Source organism: Pelodiscus sinensis, unplaced genomic scaffold (assembly GCF_049634645.1).
Source record: "Pelodiscus sinensis isolate JC-2024 unplaced genomic scaffold, ASM4963464v1 ctg35, whole genome shotgun sequence".
In the NCBI taxonomy this organism is placed as follows: domain Eukaryota; kingdom Metazoa; phylum Chordata; order Testudines; family Trionychidae; genus Pelodiscus; species Pelodiscus sinensis.
Genome location: NW_027465908.1, coordinates 8,107,911 through 8,121,902, shown reverse-complemented (window position 1 = coordinate 8,121,902; position 13,992 = coordinate 8,107,911). Strand labels below are relative to the sequence as shown.

The 13,992-nt window shown below is 54.1% G+C and overlaps 7 non-coding genes across 7 annotated transcripts; 3 read left to right on the top strand and 4 right to left on the bottom strand.

The window, feature by feature from the left end:
• Positions 1-3,717: 3,717 nt before the first annotated feature.
• TRNAA-AGC (transfer RNA alanine (anticodon AGC)) lies at positions 3,718-3,790 on the bottom strand. The gene has a single exon. It is a non-coding gene; the product is annotated as a tRNA-Ala (tRNA).
• Positions 3,791-5,249: 1,459 nt separating this feature from the next.
• TRNAL-CAA (transfer RNA leucine (anticodon CAA)) lies at positions 5,250-5,358 on the top strand. Its single transcript has 2 exons — positions 5,250-5,287; positions 5,313-5,358. It is a non-coding gene; the product is annotated as a tRNA-Leu (tRNA).
• A 1,749-nt stretch (positions 5,359-7,107) lies between these two features.
• TRNAV-AAC (transfer RNA valine (anticodon AAC)) lies at positions 7,108-7,180 on the bottom strand. Its single transcript has one exon. It is a non-coding gene; the product is annotated as a tRNA-Val (tRNA).
• A 2,945-nt stretch (positions 7,181-10,125) lies between these two features.
• On the top strand, positions 10,126-10,230 carry TRNAR-UCU (transfer RNA arginine (anticodon UCU)). Its single transcript has 2 exons — positions 10,126-10,162; positions 10,195-10,230. It is a non-coding gene; the product is annotated as a tRNA-Arg (tRNA).
• A 749-nt stretch (positions 10,231-10,979) lies between these two features.
• TRNAT-UGU (transfer RNA threonine (anticodon UGU)) lies at positions 10,980-11,053 on the bottom strand. Its single transcript has one exon. It is a non-coding gene; the product is annotated as a tRNA-Thr (tRNA).
• Positions 11,054-12,402: 1,349 nt separating this feature from the next.
• TRNAI-UAU (transfer RNA isoleucine (anticodon UAU)) lies at positions 12,403-12,496 on the bottom strand. The gene is made up of 2 exons: positions 12,459-12,496; positions 12,403-12,438 (listed from the first exon to the last, which is right to left on the bottom strand). It is a non-coding gene; the product is annotated as a tRNA-Ile (tRNA).
• Positions 12,497-13,855: 1,359 nt separating this feature from the next.
• TRNAC-GCA (transfer RNA cysteine (anticodon GCA)) lies at positions 13,856-13,927 on the top strand. Its single transcript has one exon. It is a non-coding gene; the product is annotated as a tRNA-Cys (tRNA).
• The last annotated feature ends 65 nt before the right edge of the window (positions 13,928-13,992 follow it).

The following is a 13,992-nucleotide window of genomic DNA, read 5'->3' as shown; positions in this document are numbered from 1 at the left end:
CAGGGCACTAGCACAGCAAGGGGACCAGAGAGGGCCCTGCTGCACCGAGAGACATGGCAAAGCCTGGGATTGAACCAGGGACCCTTTAATATTTCATCTTAGGCTCCCCACACTGAGCTACCCATAAACCCCTCTAGCTGGTTATTAACTGTCCGGGATGTCTGGCAGCCGTGTCACTAACATGATGCCGTCGTGCATAGAAGCAGCTGGAATCTCTTGCTGCCAGCACCTTGCCTCCCAGCTTCTTCCCTGTCGGCAGCAGCCGCAGCCCCTTTCAGCCACTGGGAAGAGAGGCAGGAATGGGGCCAAGTAGCGAGTCAGGCTGAGGGGGGCAGGCAAAGCTCATCTTGTATCGCAGGGCCACTGGCAACAGCTTCTCTCTTGTGCGCTGCTGCCGAGGAGAAAAACACCCTGAGAGGGACCAGAAAGACCAATTTAAAAGATTGTTTGGGGGGGGCACCTGCTAGCGCCAGGGGGGCAAGAGTCAGAACCTGGCAGCTCCTGGGGACCACAAAAGAGACCACAAGGGTAAGCAGCAAGCTCCAGGCAGGTTACGTTTTAGGGCCCAGCCCATCTCAGCCAGGCAGACCATAGCATCAGACTGAGCTCCAGGGGGCATCACACACCCAGCAGGAGGCACAGAACTCTTTTTCTGGGGAGCCTGCAGATGAGGAGCCCAAAGCTCATAAAGTTGGAGGGTTTTGCAGCAACCAGCCCAACCCCAGCAAGTCCCACAGAGATTTGAACTCGGATCACATGATTCAGAGTTCTGAGTGCTGCCTCTTACACCATGGCTACATCTAGACTGGCATATTTTTCCGGAAATGCTTTTAACAGAAAAGTTTTCCATTAAAAGCATTTTCAGAAAAGAGCATCTAGATTGGCAGGACACTTTTCCGCAAAAGCACTTTTTGTGGAAAAGTGTCCATGGCCAATCTAGATGCGCTTTTCTGCAAAAAAGCCCCGATCGCCATTTTCTCAACGCTCATGTGACGGAGGGGGGGGGGGTAACTTCAGCTGATAATGCCCCTGGGTGCCAACCTGGGGAAGCCAGTTCAATTAGGCCAGGCAGCTGCTTCTGCCTTGGCCTCCCCTGCCCTGGGAGGCTGGTGCATTGGGCCGGCTCTGCCTGCTGCCTCCCTTGTGTGACTTGCCCAGTGTAACAGGCCAAATATCGGAAAAGCCTCTTCCCCCCCCAAAAAAAAAGCAGAAGGAAAAAGCTGCACAAATTGGGTTTTGAAATTTGCGTAGCTTTTCCCAGAAGAGCAGTGTAGGGCAGACATAGCCTGAGTGTTGCTCAGCACTGGTAGGAGACAGGGAGGGATAAAACGATCTAATGGCACCAGAAGCCTTTCAGAACAACGCCCAGCCCCAACCGCAAGAACCAGCCCTTCCCTCCATCCTCACTGGGGTCAGCTGGGAACTGTCTGGACTCAAGCCCACCCCAGTTTCACCCTAAGGGTTGCCTGTTCTGTAAAAGCTGCGCCCTGGAAATGAGAAAGCAGCTAAAGTGACACTCGTGGGACTTCAACCCACAAACTTTGAATGTCTAGCTGGGCTTACGTGAATCACTGCAGCTTAAAATAGTGATAGAAAAGTAGCCATGTTAGTCTAGGGTAGAAACAAAATACAGAAAAAAACCAGTTTCTTGCCATTTTAACTCAGAAAGGACATTATCTCAATGACTTAATTACCTGCATCCTGCTTCAAAAGCCTTTTAAAACTGCACTTTCAAGGGAATCCTCTGAACTGTTATTCATGCTAAAATTCGACACTTTACGGCGGGGTCCTAACAAAGACTCTAGTTATCTTACCCATTACAAAGATTACCCATTACCCCCGCATCCCCGTTCTGTTCTGAAATGTGATTTGTCCTTTTCATATATGTTTGGTTTTTTTAATTGTATCTGTTGATATATATGGTTGTGACAATTTTCTTCCACTATTTGATCTGAGGCAGTGGGTCTGGCCCACGAAAGCTCATCATCTAATAAACCATCGTGTTAGTCTTTAAAGTGCTACACAGTCCTGTATTTTGTTGCAGCTTAAAAGTCCAACATGCTTTCCATTGCACCACAGAGCCTGATATCTCCACTCTCTGCTTTGCAGCATGGCAATTGCTGGTGGCAAAGAAAGGGGAGCCAGGTCTGTCTCTTTTGGGAGAGCAGGTAGGAAGTGGGAGGGGGCCACTGAGCCCCTGACAGTGAAAATAAGGGATAAGAGCTGAGCCACAGTTGGAGAATGTGGCCATCGATCCCACTGCCTCTCGCATGCTAAGCGAGCACTCTACCACTTGAGCTAATTCCCCTGCTGCATTTACAGAGGTTTTCTTGGAGGCACTTCCCTTCTCCACGGCGACGTCTGTCATCTAGGTCAGTTAGTCGTGGGAAAGGAGAAGGCTCCGTAAAGGCCTCAAGGGCAACTCTCAAGGAGACTCCCTGCAGCAAAGCCATGGGGGGGGGGGGGGGGGGGCTCTGAGATGTCCCCTGCCCTGCAGCCTGTCCCACCTGGCCACTGTCATGGACTCTCTGTGAGGTCACCACCTCCCAACCTCCTTTAGCCAATAAGCTGAGGGGCTGCAAAAGGCCCTTGTGATGTCACTGCCACACCCACCCCTGCCCTCCAGGGCTAATGTCCTGCCCCAGGCAGCCCCTTTGCATGGCTGAGCTGCTCCCAGGGGTGAAAGTGACACATTTCTTACAGGGAGTCCTGGGAGATGAAGCAGCTGGAGGGAGCCAGGAGAGCAGAGGCCAGCCTGAGAGCTGAGAGTCAGAGGTGCCCACTGCACTTTGTCAGCACAGGTCCTATGGTGTAAGGGACAGCGCTCTGGACTCTGAATCCTGCAATTTGAGTTCAAATCTCATTGGGACCTACTAAGACTCAGGTGGTTGTTACAAGGTTCAGGCGCTTCAGCTTCCATGGCCTGAGGTTCAACGGAGAGAGTTTTTGTTCCTCTTGCTGGGTGTCTGAGGCCACTGGAGCTCCATCTCCAGACTGAGCAGGCCGGCGGGAAGGGCCTGATGCCATCACAGGTGCAGGGCAGGTCACCCAACTGACCCCTGAGCTCAGCCCATGCTGGAGGCAGCCAGACAGTGTGAGCGGGTCAGAGGGGGGATTGGGGGAAGGGTCCTGAGTCCTGGCTGCCAGCCACGCACCTTGGCACAAAGACTAATGGCCCCTGAACAAAGTGCATTGTGGGAATAAGAGTTGGGGCAGCAGGAAAGGGGCCGGCCCCTCAGCACCAGGGCACAGGCAGGAGAAGATGGGAGTGAATCCTGCTACCTCTGCCATGGCTATAACGTCCCTGCAGCTGCCTAAGGCTTCTTTCTGAAAGGGCCACTTGTGAGACTGATACCTGTGGGCCGGCAAGGTCGGAGGTTTAGGACATAGTGCTCATATCACACAGACACATCTTAAGAGCAAGGCCCTTATTTCAAACCATAACGGGCTCGCTGTTCCGACGTCCCTGCAAACCTCATGGTGCGAGGAGTGAGGAGTGAGGGATCGGAATTGTGATTTATTTGGAAACAAGTGCTGTGTAGCCAGCGCCAAAATACAAAATAAGCTATTTCAAAATTGACTTGCAATAAGCTACCCAATTGCATCGCTTATTCTGAGCTATGGGATGCACCCTAGTGAGTTAGAGCCCAGCTCTGCCCACCCACAATGAGCTGAGGTGCTGCAAAAGTTCCTTGTAAGGGGGATTTTTCCCATCAGTGGAGAGTGTGGGAATTGATCCCACTGCCTCTCGCATGCTAAGCGAGCACTCTACCACTTGAGCTAATTCCCCCACGGTAGCAACAAAGCCCCTCTTGGAGGCTCTTCCCTTCTCCACAGGGACGTCTGTCTTCTAGGTCAGTTAGTCAAGGGAAAGGGGAAAACTCCAAGGAGGCTCCTCCTCACACTCGTGCTTGTGACCTTCGTTCTCTCTCTGGCCTCAAGGGCAGATCTCCAGAAGGAGACTCCCTGCAGCAAAGCCATGGGGGGCTCTGAGACTCATTGCAGCAAAGTCTCTGAGGTTTCCTCTGCCCTGCAGCCTGTCCCACCTGGCCATTGTCATGGACTCTCTGTGAGGTCATCACCTCCCAACCTCCTTTAGCCAATAAGCTGAGGGGCTGCAAAAGGCCCTTGTGATGTCACTGCCACACCCACCCCTGCCCTCCAGGGCTAATGTCCTGCCCCAGGCAGCCCCTTTGCCTGGCTGAGCTGCTCCCAGGGGTGAAAGTGACACATTTCTTACAGGGACTGTTCTATTGGGCACCACCCCTTGGGCAGGGGTGAGGGTTAAGGCAGGAAGTCTGAGGAGGGGTTGTGATAGGACAGTACCTGTCAGAAATTAAAGTGTGGAGTGGAGTGTGAGAGGCTCAAGGCAGGGATCTGGGGATTGTGTGTTGGGGGTGGGGCTCAGGACAGGGGTGAGGATGTGGAAGGGTAGAGAAGTCAGGGCACAGGATTAGGGATGTGGGGGGGCTTGGGGCTGGGACTGTGTGTGTGTGTTGAGGGGATCAATGGGACTAGATTCCCAGCTCCCTCTGCTCTGGGATCCCTGAGGCCGTTTAACACACAAGGGCTTTCTCTGCAGCGCACTGAGGAGAGGAACCCCTGAGCCAGTGATGCCGCTTTGCCCAGGTTGGCAGGGACAGAAGGTAGGCCAGGTGCCCAGTAACCCCAGACAGATGTGCACATCTGCATATGAGCAGCAGCTGTTGTGGGACTCTAGAAATCTCCCCCTAGATCTAATTCCCCACGTGCCAGGCACCAGTCAAAGCCAGGGCTCCGGGGTCTCAAGCAGAACACTGCGGGGGGCAGATACGTGTCTATTTGAGGAAGGTTCCTCACTCCCACATCCCAGACACGTACTGTGGCACAAAGACCAACGGTCCCTGCACAAAGTGTGTCCCAGAGATAAGCGTTAGCCCCGGGAACAAGCATCGCCCTGCAGAAGAGACATCCCTGGTCTAGAGCCAACAAACCCAGGAGACACTCAGCTCAGGATCCCCAGGCGCATTGACACAGACTCTCTGGAACAGGAGAATCCCAAACCTCAGTTCTGCCGGCCAGAGTTTTCTCCTCTTCTCTTTCTTGTCAGCTCCCTGCAAAACACCTCACAACGGTAGATGAGGGTGAGTGGGGATAAACCCAGCTGGGCTGTAGAGCAGCTGATAGGTGGGGAAAGAGAGGTGCTCCTGCTGCCTCCCCGAGCAACTCACACATATAAGAAAACTGCCATTGGAGGTGGCTGCATAGATGTCAGGATGGCCAAGTGGTCTAAGGTGCCAGACTCAAGGACTTGTCTTTCCCTTAGCTGGGTGTTCTGGTCTCCAAATGGAGGTGTGGGTTCAAATCCCACTCCTGACACATCCTCTTTTCTTAAATCATCTCTTTTATGTCTAGAGAGGTGACCTCATTTCCCCATTTCTCCTGACATTGTAGGAGCCCTTGCTCCTCCCACATGCTCATGAAAGCATTTCTCTTAGGCTGCATCTACACAGCAGCGTTCCTTGGGCATAACGGCCATTATACTGCAATAACAATGGGAGCGTCTACACAGCAATTCCATTATTCCGACGTCTGTAACGCTCCATCCAGACCAGTGGTCTGAGGAGCCAGGAGGTTTCCAGGCTGCAGACAGACAAGCCCACAGGCAAAGACAAAGCAAAGTGCCAGCCACTTCCTGGGAGCGGGAGACTCCAACCTAAACCCTGAGACCAAGGGGTTTACAAGCCAGATAATCAAAGTTTGCTCCATTTCTCCCTCCCACAACCCTGCAGAACCTCAAAGGCAACTCCACAGTCCCAGCATGAGGGTGTGTGGTGTTTGCTCTCCTGTCCCAGCAATTGCAGCACTTCCTGCTCAGCCCAGCGGGGTCTCTGTGTGGCCCCCAGACCTTTTGTTTGCCTTTGCCCGGGTGCAGGGGCCCAGATTCAGCAACACTCACAGGCCCCACAGAAGGAGGCTGGTTTGCTGCTTCACCCCACGGCCCAGCAACGAGCCCCCAGACTCCCCCTGTGCTCTGGAAGCCAGGTTTGCCGTGTGAATTGTGTGGGGGCAGGTAACATCAGGCCTGGGCACTGGGATTATTTACCAGTTTCCCTGGGGGCCCTGCTGTTTTCACAGCACAAATATCTTTCCCATCACCCCTTAGTCGTCCCTTTCCCAAGCTGAGAAGAAGAAGTTCCATGAACTCCTGGGAGCTGCTGTTCCAAAGAAGAGGCATTTCCTGTGGAAAAGATGGCCAAGCCCAATCCCCTACACAGAGCCCTAGAAAATACCAATGGACACTGGGCACTTGTAAAGCTCCCTCTCGGGCAGCGCTACAGAATGGATCCGGCTGGCCATTGGGGTGACTAACCCATCAACAGACGAGTCCCAGTGAGACTTCTCAGCCCAAGTGCAGAGACTGTGGAGTCTCCCGCTCCCAGCCCAGTGGCAGACGGGCAGCACCCTGAGGAGGCAGGTCCCGAGGCAGCAGAGACCTTTGAAGGGAACAGAGACGTAAGGTAAGAAGGAAGGGGAACAAGTCACCTCTTCCCAGGTGAGATGTGGTGGGAAACTACCAGATCCGGTGCAAGCTGAGCTCCAAGGGCTGGTTCCTGCCCTGGTGGCTCCTTGCAGGGCCTGCCTTGAGAAGCGCCAAGGAGCCGTGTGTGGCCAGGAGAAAGGGTGCAGAAGGACCATGGATGAAGGAACAGGTTGGGGGAGCAGGAAGAAGGGAGGGTGTCAAAGGAAGCTGGGGGTGCTGGGTGAGCTGGGGGGGAAGAAAGCAAGGGGAACAGGGTGGCTGGGGTCTGGGCATGAGACAGGACATTATGTGGCTTTGTGTCCACTTGCACCAAAGGCCTCAGCCACACTGCCCTGAAAGTGCACAGTAGTGGCACTTCCAGGGTGGGCCCTGGACTGAGTGGCTGCAATGACCTGGTCCCAGGTAAAGCACTGCTAAGAAGTCTCAGCCCCAGCCCTGCATCCTCCTATCTCAGCCTAACCTGCTGAGCTGTCTCCCACATGCTCCTGAAAGCCAGCACACAGGCCACCCATCCCTGCACCAGGAGGCAGGCCCTGCCACTGCCTTGTGGGCACCCAGGGGAAGTGCAATAAGAGCAGACCCTGTGTTTCTGCCTGGCTTTGAACCAGGGACCTTTTGCGTGTTAGGCAAATGTGATAACCACTACACCACAGAAACACACTTAATAGTATTTTCTGCTGCATTTAAACTTGGGAAAATATTCAGTTGCTAACCCTTTGGCCAACAGAGATTGCTGTGGGGCAAATGAATTCTCTGATGTCAATTTTGTGCCCTCAGGAAGGGACCAAACTGAAGGAGGCCGGGCCCCCACCTGGGGACTCCAACCTAAACCCTGAGGCCAAGGGGTTTACAAGCCAGAGAATCAAAGTTTGCTCCATTTCTCCCTCCCCCAGCCCTGTAGAACCTCAAAGGCAACTCCACAGTCCCAGTGGCTGGGGGAGATGTGCATGTTAGAGCCTCTGCCCACTGAGCTGTCGCCTTCTGTGCCCAGGGAGCCAGGGAACTGCTCCCTGTGAGGCAAACATGACACCCCCTGCCCTGCGGAAACCAGCCCCTTGCCTTATGGAAGAGGGAAAGAGCCCCTGGAAGCACTTAGCCGCTGGCTGGCTCTGCCTGTGGAAAAGAGGAAGCAGCAAACATCTGTCACTGAAGAATGTGGGTATCGATCCCACTGCCTCTTGCATGCAAAGCGAGCGCTCTACCACTTGAGCTAATTCCCCTGCCTGTAAGTAGCTTTTCCTGCCCCACCCACCTTATTCCAGAGCTCACAACGTCCCTTCTGATAAACCCTCATCTAAAACTCAGCAAATATCCAGAGAAGTTGCGGTTCCCTTTGCAAGACTCTGCACAGCTCAGTTCCAATCAGCCGGTCTTCCCTAGAGCCCGGAACATCGACCACGGCAGCGTCGCTCTTACGCCCAGTGTAGACACGGCCTCATGAGAGTGTCACAAACCAGCCCCGGACACATTCCTGGCTAGGACCAGTCACAGTCTGGGCTCAGTGAGGGTCCGTCCTACCTGAGACATGTGTGACACAAAAGCCTCCTGTTCCCTGCCCAGTTCCCAACACTGGCTGCAGACCCAGCGATATTTGGTGCCTTGGCTGCTGTCCCTGCTGGCAGGGAGCTGTCCCGCACCTGCAGTTCATCCGCCTCCCGGAGAGGCAGCAGCTCTGTGAGGGGGAGAAGCCGGGGCATTTCACTGCATGTGTAAAAACCATCACTGCCGGCCCAGGCTGGACCAGTGTGCTGGCATCCCTCGTGTCTGGAGCATCCCGCCAGGGAAACCTGAAACCACATCAGGAGATAAGGGGTCAGGGTCCCCCCCAGCAGAAGCTATAGGAAATGGGCTACCTCTACTTCTCCATAGCAGGAAATACTGGACAAGGGGTCCCTCCACGCCTCCCCAGGAGGAGCTATGGCACCAGGGGACCCTCCACCCCCCTGCAGGAGCCAATGGGGGCTTACACACAAACAGGTGCACACGCCCTCAATAACGGTGCCCAGGACAAAACTCGCTCCGCTCCTAGAACAGGAACAGTGACTAGCAGTGAGGCCCCTCCCTGGCAGCACCATGTCAGATGGTTTCTTCTCGGCCTGGTGCCTCCTGAATGCTGGGAGGAGCTGTCTGGCCCGAGGGGCTGCAGTTCCCTGGAGAGAGGGGCTGGCTGCACCTACCCTGCAGACTTCTTGCTCAAGAACTGTTTTGTGCAAAAGGTCTTACACAACAGTGTGTCCACACTCCCATGTGCTGTTGCACAGGAGAAGTGCTTTTCTGTAAGAGCGCCCATGGCAGTGTGGACGTTCTCCTGTGCAGGAAAGCTCTGATGGCCATTTTAGCCATCGGGCTTTCTTGAGCAAGAAACCCCTCTTGGCTCTTCACACTGCCTCCTTGTGGATGAGTTATTGGGCAAGAGGGCTTATTCCTCGTGGGGAGAGGAATAACTCTTGTGCAAGAAGCCCTGTTGTCTGATGCTGTACTATACATTTACATGTGCAAGAACGTACGTGCAGTGTAGACGCTGTGCAAGTTTTTGCTAAAGAACATCTGCTCCTGCACAAAAAGCCTGCAGTGTAGACGTAGCCCTGAACTGTAGACATAGTCTGAGAGAGACAAGGAAAGGAAGTGGCCAGAGCCTCCCCCCAGCAGGCTGGTCCTCAACAGGACGGGCACGTCTACACAGCACCCTCACCTCGAAGTGAGCTGTGCGGTGTGAGCGGCTGCCTGGGCCCCCAGGGGAAGGTCTGTGGGGTGTTTCAAAGGCAACAACTACAAAGTTTCATAATCTACACTCATGTGACTGTGATTTATTCCTCCACTAACAAGTGTCTCTGAAGGGATGAGAAATGCAGGGCCCAGGTGCAGGGAGCCGGGTCACAGTCTCCTGCCTGAGTCTCAGTCCTGGCTGAAGCCTGGCTACAGAGAGAAGAGGCCAATGCAAACAGCCCCATGGCAGTGAGGGGCAGAGCTGGGCTCTTACTCACTAGGGGTGTGTCCCATAGCTCAAGATAAGTGATGCAACTGGGTAGCTTATTTCAAGTCAATTTTGAAATAGCTTATTTTGTAATTTGGTGCTGGCTACACAGCACTTAGTTCCAAATAAATCGCTGTTCCAAAATGCCCCTCACTCCTCGCGCCATGAGGTTTGCAGGGACGTCGGAATAGCGAGCCCGTTATGGTTTGAAATAAGGGGCTTGCTCTTAAGACGCGTCAGTGTGATTTGAGCACCACGTCCCCTAAACCTCCGAGCTAGCCGGCCCACGGGTGTCAGTCCCACAAGTGGCCCTTTCAGAAAGGAGCCTCAGGCTGCCACAGAGAAATTGTGGGGTCTAGAAGAAGATGGGTGGAGCAGGGGATGTGTTCCCATGCAGGGGAGTTAGCTCAAATGGGAAACCCCTTACTTTGTGTGCAAAAAGTAGTGGGTTGATGCCCATGTTCTTCAAGTGCAGCTTTGTCTTGGTTCCTAGTTTTCACTGCTGGGGGCTCAGTGGCCCTCCTACCTGCTCTCCCAAAAGACACAGACCTGGCTCCCCTTTCTTTTCCCCCAGCAATTGCCATGCTGAAAAGCAGAGAGTGGAGATATCAACAGCAACAGTCCATCTGGCTCTGTGGTGCAATGGAAAGCATGTTGGACTTCTAAGCTGCACTGGTTAATGTGAGCCCAGCTAGACATTCAAAGGCTGTGGGTTCAAGTCCCACCAGAGTCACTTTAGCTGCTTCCTCATTTCCAGGATGCAACTTTTACAGACCAGTCAGTCCTTAGGCTGACACTGGGGTGGGCTGGCATCCGGGCAATTCCCAGCAGACCCCATTAAGGGTGGAGGGAAGGGCTAGGACTTGGGGGTCGGGATGGGGGTTGTTCTGAGAGGCTACAGGTACCAATAGACCCTCCATGTCTCCTACCAGTGCTGTGCAACACGCAGGCTCGGCGCTTTGCTGGAAAAAAGCACCAGTCTAGACGTGGATCTTTTGGAAAATAAAACCTTTTCCAAAAGATCCCTTATTCCTTATTTTAAGGGTTTATTTTCTGAAAGATCCGGCAAAGCTCCAAGCTGGAAAAAAGCGGAAGCCATTTTTATGCAAATGAAGCAGGGGGGGGATTTAAATCCCTGCATCATTAGCAATTGGAAAAGGGATGCAGTCTAGACACAGCCTTAGTGTAGATGTAGCCTCTGTGACTTACCAGCAGTGGGGCTGTTAGTGTCAGCATCTAACTAATTGCACCATTAGGCCATGTCTTCACTCAGGTGGAGATCACTGCTGCAATCCATTTTCCAGAGCTTGATTTAGCAAGTCTAGCTAAGCCTCACTAAATCAAACCCCTAGGGCACCGCCTGCTCTTTGCTCCTATCCTACTCCCACTGTGAGGGCACCACCAAGCTCAACTGAAGGTAAAACCAACTCCAGATACATGTTGAAGAATGGTGGGAAGAAAAGACCCATTGAGCTGGCAACAAAGCACCACTGGGAGTTGAACCCAGGATCTCCTGCTTACAAGGCAGGCGCTTTAGCCAACTAAGCCATGGTGCCCTCCTTGTAAGCAGCCTTAAAACTGTTCTACTTTATGGTTCCAGACACCCCCTTCCCATTCCAAAGTGCAGCCGTTCCCCATTCCCCTCCAGCTCTCGCCATGACTCAAGGCCTGCGCAGCCCAAGACATTAGATTGGCAGCTGGAACCCAAAACCTTTCTGTCAATTGTAGCAGCAGGCCCCAAAGGGACAGACCCAAGGCAGCCGCCTGGCCCTAAGGCCGGGCCTGCAGCCAGGGGGAGGGAGAAGAATCTCTCCTTTCAGCTGGAGTTGAATCAGCCACCTAAGGGCACTTGCCCAGCACCCGCTACAGGCCTCTGCTCTGCCAGCTGAGCTATGGAAGGTGCCTGGGGCAGGCTGCTTTGCCCAGGTGGCCCTTGGACGAGTGTCAGGGCAAGAGCCCCCCATGGGGCCGGCCTCCCAGGGGAGGGGCAGAGGAACCCAGCAGCACAGGAGTGTCACAGGCGCTTCACCCGCAGAAGGACCCTTGAGTGATCCAGGCAGAAACGCCGCGTCTCGCTCCCTGAAGCTCCCCTTGCTGCCCTGGCAGGCGCTGCCCCTTCTCCCACCGGCCTGGGCCTGGCCTCCCTCCCCCGCCCGGCACCACAGAAAGCCCCTTGGTGTGAGCCTGGGCCAGCCAGAGGCCTCAGGCCTGTCCCCTCTGAGGGGCTTGTGCCTCGGCCTCCTCTGCCCTTGGTGCCGGCTCTCCTGGCTGCCCCTGAGCGCTGCTGGCCAAAGGAGGCAGCAAGGCAGGAGGGAGGGGGTGGAGGAGCAAGTCCCGCTGAGGCCGACAGCTCGGGCTCAAGCCTCCAGCCCCAGCACAAAACCTTCAGCCGGGCCCATGTGACTCCCTCCTGCCCCCGCACACGCTCACAGGGGGAAACGTGCCCCATGTTCCATCCCCGCGCCAGGCCTGGGCGATGGGCTCAGCCCTCGAGCAGCCCACAGGGCCTGTGAGGGACGGACTGAGAGCAGGGCCCCACGGACACCCCCCGTCCTGCCTCACTGGCCTGCGTGTGGCGCTGGCACGGGACAGGCAGGAACGGCAGCCGGGGAGAAAGCAGCTTGGACTGACGGGCGAGTCTCACTTGCTGACCAGACTCCCAGGCCCTGGGCTCTGGGGCCAGCCCCGGGGGGCAGGAGAGGGGGTGTGAAGAAATTCCAGGGGAGGGGGAAGAGGTGACCCGCCCTCCCCTCGTCAATTTTTTTTCTTTTTTGCTCAACAAGTTTTGCTGCTATTTGGGGGGGGGGGGCATGAGGGTTTTTCATAAATCAAAAGGGGGGCGGAGTGATGCTGAAAAGTTTGGGAACCACTGCAAGGGGACGACCCAGCAGGGACTAAAAGTGAGTGCTCTAGGTGAGGTTTGAACTCACAACCTCAGCATGTCTTCTACAAGTACTGCTTTATAAGTACTGTGCGCTGACCCATTGCGCCACTGGAGCAGATATTTAAAGCATTTCTTCAAAATCCTTAGATTGAAAAAGTGAAGAAGCACAAAGTGGAATTGAAGTTTCTGCTTGTGCTCTTGTTCTTTCTTTTCACAGGCAGCGCCAGGGGGCTCCGTGCATCCAGAGACCCCTCCCTCTTCCTCCCTGGTCTCTGAAATAACCCTCCCTAGTGGGGCACAAAGCTGCTGGGAGTGGTGGAGGCCAGAGCACTAGAGATGAGTTGCACGTGGGTTAGTGCTCCCTTTGCACATGAGAGGTAGCAGGATTCACTCCCATCTTCTCCCACCTGCTCGCTGGTGCTGAGGGGCCGGCCCCTTTCCTACTGCCCCATCTCTTATTCCCACTCTTTTTCCCACAATGCACTTTGTGCAGGGACCATTGGTCTTTGTTCCAAGGCATGTGGCTGGGAGCCAGGACCCTTCCCAAAGTATACAACTCCCCCACCCCCGTTCTGCTCACACTCTCTGCCCTGCAGCTGTGATGGAATCAGTCACCTGACCACAAGTCTGCTCACGAATCTCTACTGGGCCTCAGACAAGCAAACCCCCCCTTAGTGAACCTCAAGACAAGGAAGCCAAAAAGCCTGGAGCACAAGGACCTCCCAGCAACCACCTAGCCCGTCCCACTGAGATTTAAACTCAGATTGGAGGATTCAGTCATTAGTGCTGCCCCTTACACCTGGGACCTAGACAGAAGGCCTGGGGTAGACACCTGGGACACTCAGCTCTCAGACTGGCCCCTGCTCTCCTGGCTTTCCTCCAGCTGCTTCATCTCTCAGGACTGTCTGGCTACGTCTACACGGCACGTTTATTTTGGAATAAGCTATTCTGGAACAGTTTATTTGAAAATAGCACGTCTACACTGCAGGGAAACCTCAAAATGAGTCCAAGGAGGCTTCCCTAATGTAGACGTGTTACCTTGATTTAGAGCCCCAGGTTGAATAACTTAGAATGGCCCTGGGGAGGGGGTATTTTGAAACAGCAGAAGTGGAGCATGTACACGCACCTCATTTTGAAATAGCTATTTCAGAATAGGCATTTTTCTGCATACAGTGAGGTCTACAGAAGTTGGAATCAGCCTTCCGTTATTTCAGAGTTATTTCAAACTAACGGAATTGCTGTGTAGACTCTTGCATTGTTATTTTGGAATAACGGCCATTGTTCCAAAAGAACTTTTCCATGTGGAAAGAACCTCTGTCCTGCCCCAGTTCTGCTGCTTTCAGGAAAACTCCTTGTTAGGACCAGTCACAATCTAGGGTCAGTGAGGGACCATCCCAGCTGAGATGTGTGTTACACAAAAGTCTCTTGTTCACTACCCACTTCTCAATACTGGCTGTAGACACTGCTCTCACATGGGGGTATAGATCAGTGGCAGAGTGTTTGACTGCAGATCGAGTGGTCCTTGGTTCAAATCCAAGTGCCCCCTGGGAGAGTGTTGATTCAATGAAGACATTCACCTTTCTTAGATTTCCATTGTATGTGAACTGTTTA